This window comes from Scyliorhinus canicula, unplaced genomic scaffold (genome assembly GCF_902713615.1).
Source record: "Scyliorhinus canicula unplaced genomic scaffold, sScyCan1.1, whole genome shotgun sequence".
In the NCBI taxonomy this organism is placed as follows: domain Eukaryota; kingdom Metazoa; phylum Chordata; class Chondrichthyes; order Carcharhiniformes; family Scyliorhinidae; genus Scyliorhinus; species Scyliorhinus canicula.
In genome coordinates this window covers 508,168-524,574 of record NW_024055676.1, presented here as the reverse complement: position 1 = coordinate 524,574, position 16,407 = coordinate 508,168, and the positions used below count along the sequence as shown (strand labels likewise).

Sequence of the window (16,407 nt, the reverse complement as noted above, 5' to 3'; positions counted from 1 at the left end):
TCACTGCAGGTGTGGTGAAACATGCCATCCCATTTCACATTGAGAGCAGGTGAATGGACTCTCCCCAGTGTGAACTCGCTGGTGTCTCCACAGGTTGGATAACCGAGTGAATCCCTTCTCACACTTAGAGCAGGTGAACGGCCTCTCCCCAGTGTGAACTCGCTGGTGTCTCTGTAGGGTGGATAATTGAGTAAATCCTTTCCCACATTGGGAGCAGGTGAATGGCCTCTCCCCCGTGTGCATTCGCTGGTGTGTCTGCAGGTTATTTAACTGAGTGAATCCCTTCCCACACTGAGCGCAGGTGTATGGACTCTCTCCAGTGTGAACCCGCTGGTCTGACTGCAGGTTGGCTAACTGAGTGAATCCCTTCCCACACTGAGAGCAGGTGAACGGCCTCTCCCCAGTGTGAACTCGCTGATGTGAATGCAGGTGAGATAACCGACTGAATCCCTTCCCACACACAGGGCAGGTGAATGGTCTCTCCCCAGTGTGAACTCTCTGATGTTTCTGCAGGCTGGATAACCGAGTGAATCCCTTCGCACATTGAGAGCAGGTGAACGGCCTCTCCCCAGTGTGAACTCGCTGGTGTGAATGCAGGTTGGCTAACTGAGTAAATCCCTTCCCACACTGAGAGCAGGTGAATGGCCTCTCCCCAGTGTGAACCCGCTGGTGTGTCTGCAGGTTGGATAACTGCGTAAAGCCCTTCCCACACTGAGAGCAGGTGAATGGCCTCTCCCCAGTGTGAACTCGCTGGTGTAACTGCAGACTGGATAGCCAAGCAAATCCCTTCCCACACGTAGAGCAGGTGAACGGCCACTCCCCAGTGTGAACTCGCTGATGTGAATGCAGGTGAGATAACCGACTGAATCCCTTCCCACACACAGGGCAGGTGAATGGTCTCTCCCCAGTGTGAACTCTCTGATGTTTCTGCAGGCTGGATAACCGAGTGAATCCCTTCGCACATTGAGAGCAGGTGAATGGCCTCTCCCCAGTGTGACCGCGTCGATGAGTTTCCAACTCTGATGGGACTCTGAATCCCTTCCCGCAGTCCTCACATTTCCATGGTTTCTCCATGTTTTGGGTCCCCTGGTGTCTCTCCAGGCTGGTCAATCAGTTAAAGTCTCTTCCACAGACACAACGCAGGTATGGTCTTCCCTCACTGAGTATATTGTGGTGCTTTTAACATAGAACATAGAACATAGAACAGTACAGCACAGAACAGGCCCTTCGGCCCTCAATGTTGCGCCGAGCCATGATCACCCTACTCAAACCCACGTATCCACCCTATACCCGTAACCCAACAAACCCCCCCCCCCCCCATTAACCTTACTTTTTTTTTAGGACACTACGGGCAATTTAGCATGGCCAATCCACCTAACCCGCACATCTTTGGACTGTGGGAGGAAACCGGAGCACCCGGAGGAAACCCACGCACACAGGGGGAGGACGTGCAGACTCCACACAGACAGTGACCCAGCCGGGAATCGAACCTGGGACCCTGGAGCTGTGAAGCATTGATGTTAACCACCATGCTACCCTGCTGCCCTGTAAGGATCTTTCCACAGTCAGTTCACTGGAACACTCTCACTCGGGTGTGTGTTGTGTGGGTCTCGGTGCTTTTCCAGTCACACTGATGTTTCCACAGTCAGTTCACTGGAACACTCTCACTCGGGTGCGTGTTGTGTGCGTCTCGGTGCTTTTCCAGTCACACTGATGTTTCCACAGTCAGTTCACTGGAACACCCTCACTCGATTGTGTGTTATGTGGGTCTCGGTGCTTTTCCAGTCACACTGATGTTTCAAATCTTTAGCTGACAGTCTGGGCAAACTTTCTCCTTCTAGATTCAAAGGCCGATGATATTCAGGTTCCAGTGAATCGAGTGACTGTCAGATCAAGACGTGACGTTTGAGATTTCTGTCTGTAATTCCTCCTCATCTAATATCCTGTAAAAACAATTTACAAAACTCATCACTGTCAGTACAGGATAGAAATTCAGAACAGACAATTCTTGTTCCTATGGAACATTATTTTCTCTCTTATTCCCCAATAGCTGTAAATCTCCATCCCACACACTCTCCCTCCATTCTCACTCTGCTGTATCTAATATTCACCCTCCCTATTCTCCTGAAGGTGCTGATTCAGGGTGACGGACAAATCCAAGCTCACAGCTTCCTGTCCAGGAGATCAAAACAAATATGAGCTGCAGTCAGCCATTCGTCCCATCCAGGGAGGCTTTGGTGCCTGGGGCCAATGTGGAATGCTGTTTAGGCAGGGATTTGCCCAGATGGGATACCACCACTCAACTGTGCGTCCTCCAAACCTCAAGTGCCAACGGGTCCGAGCACAACCGTTTTGAGGTCTCGGATGGCACTGGTTGCAAGCCGGATGTCCACTGCCGCACGTTGTGCTAACCCGTGGGGTAACAACCAGCCCATTCCTCCGCCACCCAGCAGGTCCAAGATCCTGGTTAGCCCAGCAGCCACAGCTTGCTCCTCCGCCAGCCACTCAAAATGGTATTGGTGGAGGTGCAGATTCCTGAGCAGAGCAGGTCCTGGTAAAAGATGGGCAGCGCCAGCGGAGGGTAACGAAGACCCTGCAGATCGATGAATAGGAGCTATACGTCATAATTCAGGCCGTCCACTTGGCAGAAGAAATGCGTCGCCAGGACACACCATCATGGAGGGGGTCAACGTAAAGGTATCACTGCAGAGTCTGAAGGCGGAAGGTCGCCACCTGGCTGCCCTCCCTAAAATGGAGACTCAGAATGTCAGCAGCGACCCAGTGCAGTCTCTTGTCCCACAAGAACTCTACAAGCATTCTCTGGAACTTTGTGACAACGTCAGGGGGAGGGTTCAAAGTGACCAGCCGGTACCACAACATGAAGGCTATCAGCTGGTTTATGACAAGAACTCGACCCCTGTAAGACAGCACTCGGAGCAGTCCTGTCCAATGTTTCCTGTGAGCGGTGACCTTGGCCTCCAGCTCCTGCCAGTTAGCCGGCCAGGATTCCTCAGCCGGGCAAAGATGGACTCCCAAGTAGAGGAGGCTGGTCCTGCTTCAGGTGAAAGGCCTGAGCTCCTCTGGGAGGGGGTCCATTTGCCACAGACCAACCAGGAGTCTGGAACACTTGGCATAGTTGATCCTGGCAGAGGATGCGGCAGACACCCAGCCTGGCACTATCACATCCTCCGCAGGTCAGCAGAGTCAGTGAACATGAGGAGCACGTCATCCGAGCGGACCACCCCAATGCCCAGCCCACGCAGAAGCAGCCCTGACAACCTCCTCCGCATGAGGTGCAGGAAAGGCTCCATGCAAATAGAATAGTGTTGACCAGACAAGGGGCAGCCTTGTCACACTCCTCCCCCAAAGTGAAGAGGTGCCATCAGGGACCCGTTCACCTTAACGAGTCACTCCGTGACAGTTTACAGAAGTCGGATCCCGGCGACAAAATGTGTCCCGAAGCCGAATGCTTGCAGAGTCCTGAATGAATATTAGTGATCCACCCTGTCGAACGCCTTCTCCTGATCAACGGGCAGGAAGATGCTCGGCATACCAGCCCTCTGGGAATGATGGGCCAGGTGCCGGACCAGATGAATGTTGCTATGGATCGTGCTGCCCGGGACCGTGTAGAACTGGTCGGGGTGGATCATGTGGCCCAGCACAGTGTCAAGGCGCAAACACATCACCTTGGTGAAGATCTTCTAATCCGTGCTGAGGAGAGAGACCGGACGCCAGTTTTTAAGATGGCAGAGATTCCCCCCTCTCTTGGGCAGCAGGGTAATGGTGGCTCTGCGCCATGAGAAGGACATCTCCCCGGTCGCGATACTTTTCCCCAGGACCGCTGCATGGTCGCTCCACAGGACGTCCCAGAATGCCCTGAGGAACTTCACGGTCAGCCCATACACCCCTGCGGTTTTGCCCCTGGACAGACTGTCGAGGGTGCTGGTCAGCTCCCCAGGCCCATAGGGGTAGCAAGCCTCCCGGCGCCCTCTGGGCCGACCTGCGACAGGCCCTCCTAGAAAACTCTGCAAGCACCTGCTGCACAGAGGCCATCGGGACATGGGGCAGGTACACCCTTGAAATGTACAGCGGTCGATTCTGGATGCTCCAACCCCAGGCCTCACAAAAGTGCAGATGCTGAAGTCAGGATGGATAGTCCACCAGACATCCGCCAAGTCAAAGAACCCGAGCAGGTTCCTTAACTTCACCACCGCACGAGAGCTGCACTGGGTACCGAGGCGGTCCTTTGTCCCGAGGGTGCAATTAAAATTCCACCCCCAGGATGATGCACCCGCCTGCGACAATGGTGCCAAGATGAGTGGACACTTGCTCGAGGAAAGTCGTCTGCTGCTGTCCAGCTTGGGGAGGGTAGACATTCACAAGGTGAAGTACCTCGATCCCTTCACGGACCGTCAGGTCTGGCACTGGCCCCTTGACCCCAAAGATCTCCGCTGAAAATGTGGGGCCCACAAGATAGCCACTTTGCCTGAACATGAGGTTAGGTGACTCATGTAGAACCCCCCCACCCCCCACCACTCCAGCAGCCACGTGGCTTCATCTCCCTAGCGGTGTGGGTTTCTTGCAGGAAGCACACCGCGTACTTCCCGTTCCAGAGGACCGAAAAGTTCTGGAACGTGCAGAGCATGTTCCCGCTGCCTTTAATGTTGAGGTTGACTATGGTCACCTCCATGTCAGCAGTAAAGTGCTACCTTTATGTTTTTAGTGTTCGGAGGGAGCAGATGTGTGCGTGTCCCTCTTCTCCCTCAGGAGTCCGGCGAAGAAAGATTTCAGCCAACGCTGCTCAGTCACATTCGTGTCTCCCACCTCTTTAACGTAGGCGAGGGAAGACGCAATGAGCAGTGCTACAGTAGCACAGTGGTTAGCACTGTTGCTTCGCAGTGCCAGGGTCCCAGGTTCGATTCCCAGCTTGGGCCATTGTCTGTGCAGAGTCAGCACGTTCTCCCCGTGTCTGCATGGGTTTCCTCCGGCTGCTCCAGTTTCTTCCCACGAGTCCTGAAAGACGTCCTGTTCGGTGGATTAGACATTATGAATTCTCCCACTGTGTACACGAACAGGCGCCGGAGTGTGGCGATGAGGGGCTTTTCACAGTAGCTTCATTGCAGTGTTAATGTCAGCCTACTTGTGACAATAAAGATTATTATTATATTATTATGTCCAACCACCGGTCGAGGACTAGCTGCACTCGGTTTCGGTGACTAAGGTTGGCAAATAGAAAATCCCGGTGTTCCCCTCAGGGGATGAGGGGCGACTTGGTCTCGGGCGCGAGGGAAACCACCGCCTCGCTACAGAGGGACTCAAAATCATCCCTCTTGCTCCCCACCAAACAGCCGTTCTCATCGGGGCAGCCGGACCAACTTCTCAAGAGCAATTACTGTTGAGCAATGACTACTGGCAAACCAGTGAAGCCCACCTCCTGTGAATGAATAAAAGAATATTTAATGCTGATTTATATAGATTTTTGATCGACAAGAGAGTCAAGTGTAATGGGGACAGACAAGAAAGTGGAGTTGGGGCCATAATCGGGTCAGCCATGATTGAATTAAATGGCAAACAGGCTCTTGGGTTCAAATGGCATGTTCCTGCTCAGAATTCCTGTGTTCTTCTGGTTTTACAGAAATAATGGGGGAAATAGGACAAATTGGATTACTCCATCAAAGAGCTGGCACAGACCTAATGGGCCAAATGGCCTCCTTGTGTTGCAGTATTCTGTGACTTTTAAAAATTAATTTGTGGGATGTGGGCTTCGCTGGCTAGGCTAGCATTTATTGCCCATTCCTAAAGGCCCTTGAACTGATTACTCATCAGCAGATCCTTCCTTTTTAAATACTCTATGCTCAATCATTATTGCCTTAATTTGCAGCTATTTTCTGACCATCACCAATTTCACAGATCCCATCTTTCCCCATTTACCGACGCTCCCTAAATTATAATTTGCCTACATTTTTACAGTAAGAAGTCTAACAACACCAGGTTAAAGTCCAACAGGTTTATTTCAATCACAATTTTTCAGAGGACTGCTCCTTCCTCAGGTGAATGGAGAGGTATGTTCCAAAAAGAAATATATAGTCAAATTCAAAGATGCCAGACAATGCCTAGAATACGAGCATTTGCAGGTAATCAAGCCTTTACAGATCCAGAGATATGGGTAACCCAGGTTAAAGAGGTGTGAATTGTCTCAAGCCAGTGCTCCGAAAGCTAGTGTTTGTCACAAACCTGTTAGATTTTAACCTGGTGTTGTAAGACTTCTTATTGTGCTCTGTCCAACGCTGGCATCTCCACTTCATTTTTACAGATGCTCCCTGAGTGAGCTCCACACTGCGCATGCAAGAGAGGGACCCGGAAGCCAGGGACGTAAGCGGGGAGTTGAGATTGATGCGGGAAACAATATTGATGGTTTTATAGTCATGTGTGAGATAGAAAATGTTGACGATTTTATTTTGGACTCGGTCCACACTCGCTCTTCGGACAATATCCATTTTAAACCCGCTCGCTCGGCTGCACATACCAACTGCTGCCAAGGCCTGCGCATGCTCAGTTCACCCTGCCAGGGAGTGATTGACAGGAAAAGTGGCAGGGTCGGAGGACCAAGCCGGTGGGTCCGGTCCTCCAGCCAATCGGAGAGAATGAGGGGCGGGGCTGAATGTGAGCAGTTTCTTCCAATAATAGCTGATGGAAAGCTGGACTAGTCTCTTAGTGTCAACTTGCTCCTGTGACAAAATGCGAATTAAATTGCTCCCCATATTCAACACAGTTGAAAGGACTCTCTCCAGATGAACTCTCTGGTGTTTCAGAAGGTTGGATTATAGAGTTGATCCCTTCCCACAGGCGGAGTAGGTGAACGGCCTCTCCCTAGTGTGAATACACCACATAATTTCCAGGTCAGGTGGGCTAAATCGCTGGCTTTTAAAGCAGACCAAGGCAGACCAGCAGCACGGTTCGATTCCCGTACCAGCCTCCCCGGACAGGCGCCGGAATGTGGTGACTAGGGGCTTTTCACAGTAAATTCATTGAAGCCTACTCGTGACAATAAGCAATTTTCATTTCATTTTTTCATTTCATAATTAAATCCATTTCCATAGTCCCCACATTTCCAGTGGTTGGGAAATGTTTCTTGGACACCCCAGGTTTATCCCACATCTTATTGAAAGTGAAGAGAGCCAAGAAAGACCAAAGTGCCTTTTGTCACTCAGTATAGCTCTTATCCAAAGAGGTGCATGCATATGAGGAAAGGGAATCAGGAATGGCCCACTCCCACGACCCAAAGGACAACAGTGCATCACACAATCCTTATTTCCATTTAAATAGTTATTTTGAAAAATTATTTTTAAATCTAGAGTACCCAATTATTTTTTTTCCAATTAAGGGACAATTGAGCCTGAGCAATCCACCTATCCTGCACACCTTTCGGTTGTGGGGGTGAATCACACGCAAACACGGGGAGAATGTGCAAACTCCACACGGACAGTGACCCAGGGCTGGGATTGAACCTGGGACCTCGGCGCTGTGAGGCAGCAGTGCTAACCACGGCACCACCGTGCTGCCCCTTGTTGAAAACAGTTTTTTTTTAATTTTAGAGTACCCACTTATTTTTTCCAATTAAGGGGCAATTTTAGCGTGGCCAATCCGTCTATCCTGCACATCTTTGGGTTGTGGGGGTGAAACCCACGCAGACACGGGGAGAATGTGCAAACTCCACAAGGACAGAGACCCAGGGCCGGGATTTGAACCCAGATCCTCAGCGCCGTAGGCAGCAATGCTAACCACTGTGTCACCGTACTGCCCCTTGTTGAAAAAGGTCTTGATTACGTTTTTGGATGAGGTTAACAGAGAGACTGGATGACAGCATTGTCATTCTGAAGAAGAGTCAGACGGATTCAAAACGTTAACTCTGTTTCTCTCTCCACAGATGAATCCAGAGCTGCTATATCTTTCCAGCATTTTCTGTTTTTATTGCAGTTTATGTTGTGTATGTGAATATTAGATCAAGTACCATTTATTAAGCATCTAGCAAACTTAAAGCCCACAGGATTAAATTGTCAGCAGAAGCATGGATACAAAATAAGCCATGGGATGAAATCAGAGCTGTGGTGAATGGTTGTTTTTCATAAAGGAGTAAGGGATACAGTGGACCTCGCTATGGTTAAGTATCAGGGTCACTGCCTTTTTGATTCGATATCACTGACATCCATAAAAATCAATATCCATAGAAACCTTACAATGCAGAAGGAGGCCATTCAGCCCATTGAGTCTGCACCGATCCTCTGAAGGAGCGCCCTACCTAAGCCCTCTTCTCCACCCTGTAACCCCACCTAACCTGCATATCTTTGGACACGAAGGAGCAATTTAACATGGTCAATCCACCTAACCTGCACATTTTTGGACTGTGGGAGGAAACCGAGCACCCGGAGGAAACCCACGCAGACACGGGGAGAAAGTGCAAACACAGAGAGTCACCCATGGCCAGAATTGAAGTTGGGTCCCTGGCTCTGTGAGGCAATCATGCTAACCACTGTGCCACCATGCCATCCTTCTGACTTGGATTAGAGGTTACAGGAACAATATCAATATTTTCAGATGACACAAAAGTTGAAAGTATCGGTGAAGAAGAGAGTGAGAGATTTGAGTAGGACAGAAGCGGAATGGTGAGCTCACGGCAGATGAAATTCAACACAGCAAACTGGGAGGTGATCGACTCTGGGTGGAGGAATGAGGAGAAATAATCCAAAGAAGAGCAGAATTTTGTTAGAATTTCGAATGCACAGCCTGATCGGATGGTGGATACAGATTCAATAATTACCCGCAAAAAGGAATTAGATTAAAAATTCAAAGCCGCAACTAGGGAAATGGGGAAATTGGACAAACTGGATTGGTTTTATAAAGAGATAATACAGAATCGATGGGCTGAATGACCACTATTTTACTGTACTATGATTCTTACAATTCTGCAATATTGTCTTTTTATTTGGGTCTTGCTGAATAGAGCAAACTCAGGGGCTGCGTTTCTTTCCAATCAGAGAGGCTGCTCTGTGTATCAATCCACTTCCTGAGATTGTTAAACTAGCTGCAGCACCTCAACCAATTTCCTGTCTGTTCAGACATGTCCTGTTTGTTTTTCCCAATGGCTTCAGTCAATGCAGTCTTGTTTTTAAACAACACATTACTCTATATCCGTCCTGTGGGATCTGACTTATTTCCTCCTTATCAATTGTTTTTAAACACTGTTCCTGTTTTTATCCTGAATCAAACTGCACAAACTGTTTCATTTCAGATTACATTCACCAGGGCTTCCTGGGTCCTTTCTCTCCTTCTTCACAGTGTCATAGTCAGTTTTAGTGTGCTCTTTCCAAGGGCCGGTGCCGACTCGATGGACTGAATGGCCTCCTTCTGCACTGTAAATTCTATGATCTATGATCCTATGTTCCCCTTTAGCTTTCTCTGCTCCAAGGAAAACAATCCCCGCCTATCCAGCCACCCTGAACCGCTCCAGCCCAGGCAACATCCTGGTGAATTTCCTCTGAACTCTTTCCAGAAAAATCAAATGCTGACTCTGACATGGTTCAGTTCTACATTCACTGGTCACTGGTTCTACTCCAGCCCCTTGTTCAAGTGCTCAATATTACAGAAGCTCAATTCTCCAGCCACCTGACCCCGGGGGCCTGATATCAGCATCTGGAGTTGACCTGACTTGATGCAATGCACCATGTAAACAAAACAAGGTCCCTTTAACTACGGTGATTGAAAATTGTGTCTGTCTCTTTAAGAGCTGATCTCACTCCCTACTTTCCTTCAATGTGTGGAATATGTCCCTTTAAGAACTGCTCTCACTCCGACGCTTCCTGCGATGTTTGAAAAGCAGCGCATTTTACTCACCAATGTTAAACTATGTCTCCACTCCAGCAAGTTGACTTCTTGAAACAATAGATTGTTGACCTATTTCTGAGTTGGGTAAAGCCAGAGGTGGCAGGAGATCCTGGACCCTGATCCACTAAACCCGACCCCACCCACTGACAGTTCACAATGGCCGGGGAATGATTGACGGCAACTCCGGACCAATAGGGGGTGGGGAGGACCGAGTGTGACGATTGGTCGTCCAACCAATCGGAGTGAATGAGGGGCGGGGCTGAACCCGGACCCTCTCATTGGCTGAGACTCTGTATCATTTTGAAGCCGATTTGTCTCCAACTCCAGGAGAAAACTGGACTTTTCTATTTCTGGCTTTAAACAGATGAAACCCAGTGGGTGTGGAGCAAACATTTCAATATTTGTTACTGAAATGGATTCCTTCAGAACAGACAGTCGAGATTACTTGAGGGTTGTGGGGTCAGTCAGCTGAGTTGGCTGGTTCATGCTGTGGAGCGTCGCCAACAGCGTGGGTTCAATTCCAGTGCCTGCTGTGGTTATTCATGAAGGCCCACCTTCTCAACCTTGAGAGTGATGAGCATCGGAGATGTGCGAGGTCCAGACTTGGAGGAGCAGAAAGATCTGGGTGGGATGTCGGGCTGGAGGTGGTTATAGAGAGAGGGAGGAGCGACATCAGGCAGGGATTTGAAATAAAATCTGAGCATTGTAAAAAAACTGATGCATTGTTGGACCGTGAACCAATGTCGATCAGTGAGTACAGAGGTAATCAGTGAATGGGACTAACTGTGAGTTAGGATACAGAGAGATGGAGGGGTCACGATAATGTCACTGGACTAATAATCCAGAGGCCCAGATAAATATTCTGGAACATCGGATTAAATCCCAATATGGATTGGTGGAATTTAAATTCCATTAATAAAATCTAGCCTCAATAATGGTGACCATGAAATTAACATGAATTGTCGTAAAACCCCTGGTCTAGCCTACATGTGACTTCAGACCGAGAGCTATGTGGTCGACTATTAACTGCCCTGAAATGGCACCCTCCCCTCAGGACTAAGAAAAAGGAAATCCACACAAAACAAATGTTCCAGTGCTCAGCATCAGTGCAGAGGACAAAGCCTAACCTCCTATATTGGAGCAAGTGATGTCTACTCACACTCCTTTCCCTGTCTCTGAACATTTTTGATCTGAAACACCGTGAATTTTGTGAAGTACGTCAGGTAACATCGAAAAATACATATATTGAATCCCAGGAAGTCCCCAAGCCTTTAAAAAATGAAATGCTGTTGAATTTGACTCACTGTTGCAATGCAGAAGGCATGGGAGCCCCCACAAACAGCAATGTGCTGATGACCAGCAAAGCTGGTGGCCACCCAATACAGTCAGATGGGAACTCACTGGTGTGTCTGAGTGAATCCCTTCCACACTCTTCCACAATATTTTATTGTTTTGCTTCATGTTCCTTGACAATTTATTTTCACAACGGAGGTGTCACTGTGAATAATGTGCAAATCAGTAAGAATTCTCAGCTAGGATTAATCAGCACTTTCTAACTGGAGATGTTAATCAGTGGAACCTTTCAGAAACTGAATTGTAGATTTTTACCCAAGATCAATTTCAGATTGCAGTAAAGGTTCATGTGCTGGATTCTCCATCCCGCCGTGCCACATTTCTGTTTCAGCACGCCAGCTGGATGCTCTGTTACGCTGGCCGGTCAATGGGGTTTCCATTGTGGGGCAGCCCCACGACGTCAGGAAACCCCCCGGCGCCGGCAAAAAGGGAACATCCCACCTGCGGAGAATCCAGCCCCATAATTGTATTAGAATGGAGTATCTGTCATGGGTTCTTGAATTAAGCAGAAAATTCATAGATGACGTTTTTTAAAAGGGAGACTGTGGTCCTCAAAATCAGTGGCTTCTCCAGAATATTCAACTCAAGCCAATTATTCTTAATATCAGCAGAAACAAACCAAATATTCTCAGATGACCAATTCTTGACGTAATTAACAGCAGCAGTTACAGCAGAATTCAACAACTGCTGTCGCTTGTGAACTTGCTGAGGTGACAGTAGGTGTTGTGACTGAGTGAATCCCTTCCCACTCACAGAGCAGGTTCCCCAGTGTGAACTCTCTGGTGTGTTAGCAGATGAGAGCATTGAGTGAATCCTTTCCCACACTGGGAGCAGATGAATGGTCTCTCCCCAGTGTGAGTGCGCTGATGTGCAGTGAGGACAGAAGAATGTCTGAAGCTCTTTCCACAGATAGTGCAGCTGAATGGCTTCTCCTCGGTGTGAATTTGCCGGTGTGACCAGAGGCCAGATGAATGAGTGAATCTCTTCCCACATACGGAGCAGATGAATGGTGTCTCTCCAGTGTGAATTCGCTGGTGTCTAGTGAGGTCAGAAGACTGCCCGAACCTCTTCCCACAGTAAGAGCAGCTGAATGGTTTCTTCCCAGTGCGAGTGCGTTGGTGTACCAGCAGGGTGGAGGACTGAGTGAATCGCTTCCCACGCACGAGGCAGCTGAATGGCCTCTCCCCGGTGTGAACCCGCTGGTGTTCAGTGAGGTCGGTTAACTGCCTGAAACTCTTTCCACAGTCAGTACAGCTGAAGACCTTCTCCTCAGTGTGATTTCACTGGTGTCTCAGCAGAGTGGTTGACTTCATAATTCCCTTCCCACACACAGAACAGGTGAATGGCTTCTCCCGAGTGTGATTGCATCGATGGATTTCCAGCAGATATATGAAATTAAATCCTTTGCCACAGTCCTCACATTTGTACAGTTTCTGCATGGTCCCTCCCCCAGGGTGGCTGCAGTGATGGTATTCCAGCAGGGATAGATAATTGAATCCTTTCCCACATTTCTCACATTTCCATATTGTCTCCCCAGTAGGACTGTCAATGGTTTTCCAACAAGCAGGCATAATTGAATCCTTTCCCACATTCTTCACATTTCCAGGGTCTCTCTCCCGTGTGACTGCGTCGATGGTTTCCCAACAAGGATGGATAATTGAATCCTTTCCTACATTCCTCAAATTTCCAGGGTGTCTCTCCCATGTGACTGCGTCGGTGAAGTTCCAACAGGGATGGATAATTGAATCCCTTCCCACAGTCCTCACATTTTCAGGGTGTCTCTCCCATGTGACTGCGTCGGTGAATTTCCAGCAGGGAAGGATAATTGAATCCCTTCCCACAGTCCTCTCACTTCCAGAGTTTCTCCATTATGCCAGCCCCAGCGTGACGGCGAAGATGGATTTCCAGTCGGGATGGATAATTAAATCCCTTCCTACATTCCCCACATTTCCACGGTTTCTCCATGGTGCCGATGTCCTGGTGTCTCTCCAGGTTGGATGATCAGCTGAAACTTTGTCCACACACACAACACGTGTTCGTTTTCTCTCCACTGTCAGGCTTTGCAACCAGAGAAACCTCTTTCCAGTCAGTATACTGGATTCTTTCCATGAGTGCTTCCAGATCCTGTTATAAAAGAATAGAATGAGACAAAGTCACAGCACAGAAGGAGACAGTCACCCTGAAGTTAGAATCCTTTTAGTTCTGAGACAAATCAAGATTTCACAAAAATTATCACTGTCAGTACAGACAGAAATTCAGAAACAATTCTAGTTTCTATTGACCATTTCTCCCTCACTGGTTGCACCGAAGTTTTAAATCCCCATCCTGCAGTTTTTGTTCCTTCCTGCGCTGAAATCATAGAGTTTTACACAAAAAGACGCCCATTGTGTCTGTGCTGACCATCAAACACCCATCTATACTAATGCCAGTTTTAGGACTTGGTCCAAAGTCATGCATGCTATTCCATATCAAGACCACATGCCATAGGAGCAGGATTAGGATACTCGACCCATCAAGTCTGCTCCGCCATTCAATCATGGCTGATATTTTTCTCATCCCCACTCTCCTGCCTTCTCCGCATAACCCAAGATCCCCTTATTAATCAAGAACCTATCTATCTCTGTCTTAAAGACACTCAGTGATTTGGCCTACACAGCCTTTTGCGGTAAAGGGTTCCACAGATTCACCACCGTCTGGCAGAAGAAATTCCTCCTTATCTCTATTTTAAAGGATTGTCTCTTTGGTCTGAGATTGTGCCCTTTGGTTCTAGTTTTTCCTACAAGTGGAAACATCCTCTCCACATCCACTCTATCAAGTGCTCAGCTAAACGATTCTTAAATGTTGTGGGTGTTCCTGCCTCGAGCACCCTTTCAGGTAGTGGGTTCCAGATTCCCACCAGCCTGTGGGTTAAAAAACATTTCCTCAAATCCCCTAACTTAAATCTACATCCCCTGGATATTGATCTCTCTACTATGGGGACAAGCACTTCCCTATCTATGTCCCTCATAAATATTGTACACCTCGATTATGCCCCACTCAGCTTTCTCTCCTCTGGGGAAAACAACCCCAATTTAGTCAGACTCTCTTCATAACTGAAACATTCCAGTTCAGGCAACATACTAGTGAATCTCTGTACCCTTTCTGGTACAATCACATCTTCCTATAGTGTGGCAACCAGAACTGCACACAATATTCCAGCTGTGACCGAACAAGTGTTTCAAACAGATCGATCAGAACCTCCCTGCTCTTATATTATATGCTTTGGCGACTCGGGAATCACCTGGGGAAGGAGCAGTGCTCCGAAAGCTAGTGATTCGAAACAAACCTGTTGTTGTAAGACTTTTTACTGTGCCCTCCCCAGTCCAACGTCCGCATCTCCTCATCTCTGCTAATAAAGACAAGTGTCCCATCTGCCTTCTGAACCAGCTGATGTCCCTGTGCTGCTCCCTCTGACCCTCCACTACCCAGCGTCCTGCCCTTCATTGTTACGTCACAAAGATGCGTGCGCTCTGCTCCCCGCTGGAAAAAGATGGCGGCCGTTAATCTGGGCCTGTTCCCGGGGAAAGCACCAACGCTACAAACGCGGGAGCTGCAGGTTGTTGGGGGTTTGCGGTCTGCACCGGGTGTTAATGAACTCTCTTCTCACCCACACAATCGCTAAACCCCCTCCCGCCGCTGCTACCGCCTCTTACCGGTTGCCGAGCGACAAACCGGCGTCTCACCTTCACTATCATTCAGCCTGCGCAAGCTCGGAACACTGGAGGAATCGCGCATGCGTTCAGATCTCCAGCTGATGGAGGGCATTCCGACCGCAGGGAAGGCTGGGTAAAATCCCCGCCATTAGAGCTCCCTATTTGTTTATATTCGCTGCTCCTGAGGCTGCGCTAATGATCGTCTCAGCTTCCTGCAGCCGCGCATGCTCCGGGAAGCAGGCTCTAGGGGGCGGAGCTTTCGTGGATTCACCCATTCATAGAGAGAAACATCATGTGTCATTGAAAAATAAAATGTTATAAGTCATGGCCTCATTTTGTTTCATCCTCCAAGACCCTGAACTTTATCTGACAGTGTAATGTTAGCGAGTGTTGATCGATTGTCCTGGAAGCCAACAGGAAGAGAACTCAGAGGTCAGAGGATTAAGGGAGCAGCGAGTTCTGTAACAAATTACGGGGCAAGAACCTTGTTCCCAATTTATCTTTCGCCGTTTTATTTTCCATCTGGACCAAATCAGTTGTCCACCAATCTCCTGATTTGACAGCCTGTTTCTGACATTTTCTGTTCTTCTTCCTGGCTCTGAGCACAGTTGTAAAACAGTCTTCAGTTCCATGTCGAAGAGCTGGGAAAGAGAGAGAAGCCGGGAAACATTTACTTTCAGTTACCGCACACTGTTAGTGAAGAGAGATGAGAAAGACCAAAGTGCACGTTCGTCTCTCTGTGTGACCGTGAAGAACTGTCCAGGCTGAAGCTCTGTTATTGCTGTATGATCCTCCCCAGATTATCCTTTCTGTGCTCCAGATAGTTGATGCTAAACCATCAGGTAGGAAAGACACGAGGTTCAAAACCATTATGGGGATTATCAACAGAAGCAAAGGAGACTTGGGTGTGCTAGTGCATGAGTCACAGAAGGTTGGTTTACAAGTGCAACAGGTGATTAAGAAGGCAAATGGAATTTTGTCCTTCATTGCTAGAGGGATGGAGTTTAAGACTAGGGAGGTTATGTTGCAATTGTATAAGGTGTTAGTGCGGCCACACCTGGAGTATTGTGTTCAGTTTTGGTCTCCTTACTTGAGAAAGGACGTACTGGCGCTGAAGTGTGCACAGGAGATTCACTAGGTTAATCCCAGAGTTGAAGGGGTTGGATTATGAGGAGAGGTTGAGTAGACTGGGACTGTACTCGTTGGAATTTAGAAGGATGAGGGGGGATCTTATAGAAACATTTAAAATTATGAAGGGAATAGATAGGATAGATGCGGGCAGGTTGTTTCCACTGGCGGGTGACAGCAGAACTAGGGGGCATAGCCTCAAAATAAGGGGAAGTAGATTTAGAACAGAGTTTAGGAGGAACTTCTTCACCCAAAGGGTTGTGAATCTATGGAATTCCTTGCCCGGTGAAGCAGTTGAGGCTCCTTCATTACATGTTTTTAAGGTAAAGATAGATAGTTTTTTGAAGAATAA

General features: G+C 48.4%; 1 pseudogene; it reads right to left on the bottom strand.

Annotated features, from left to right (window-relative positions):
- LOC119960638 lies at positions 1-12,515 on the bottom strand (annotated as a pseudogene).
- Positions 12,516-16,407: the final 3,892 nt, after the last annotated feature.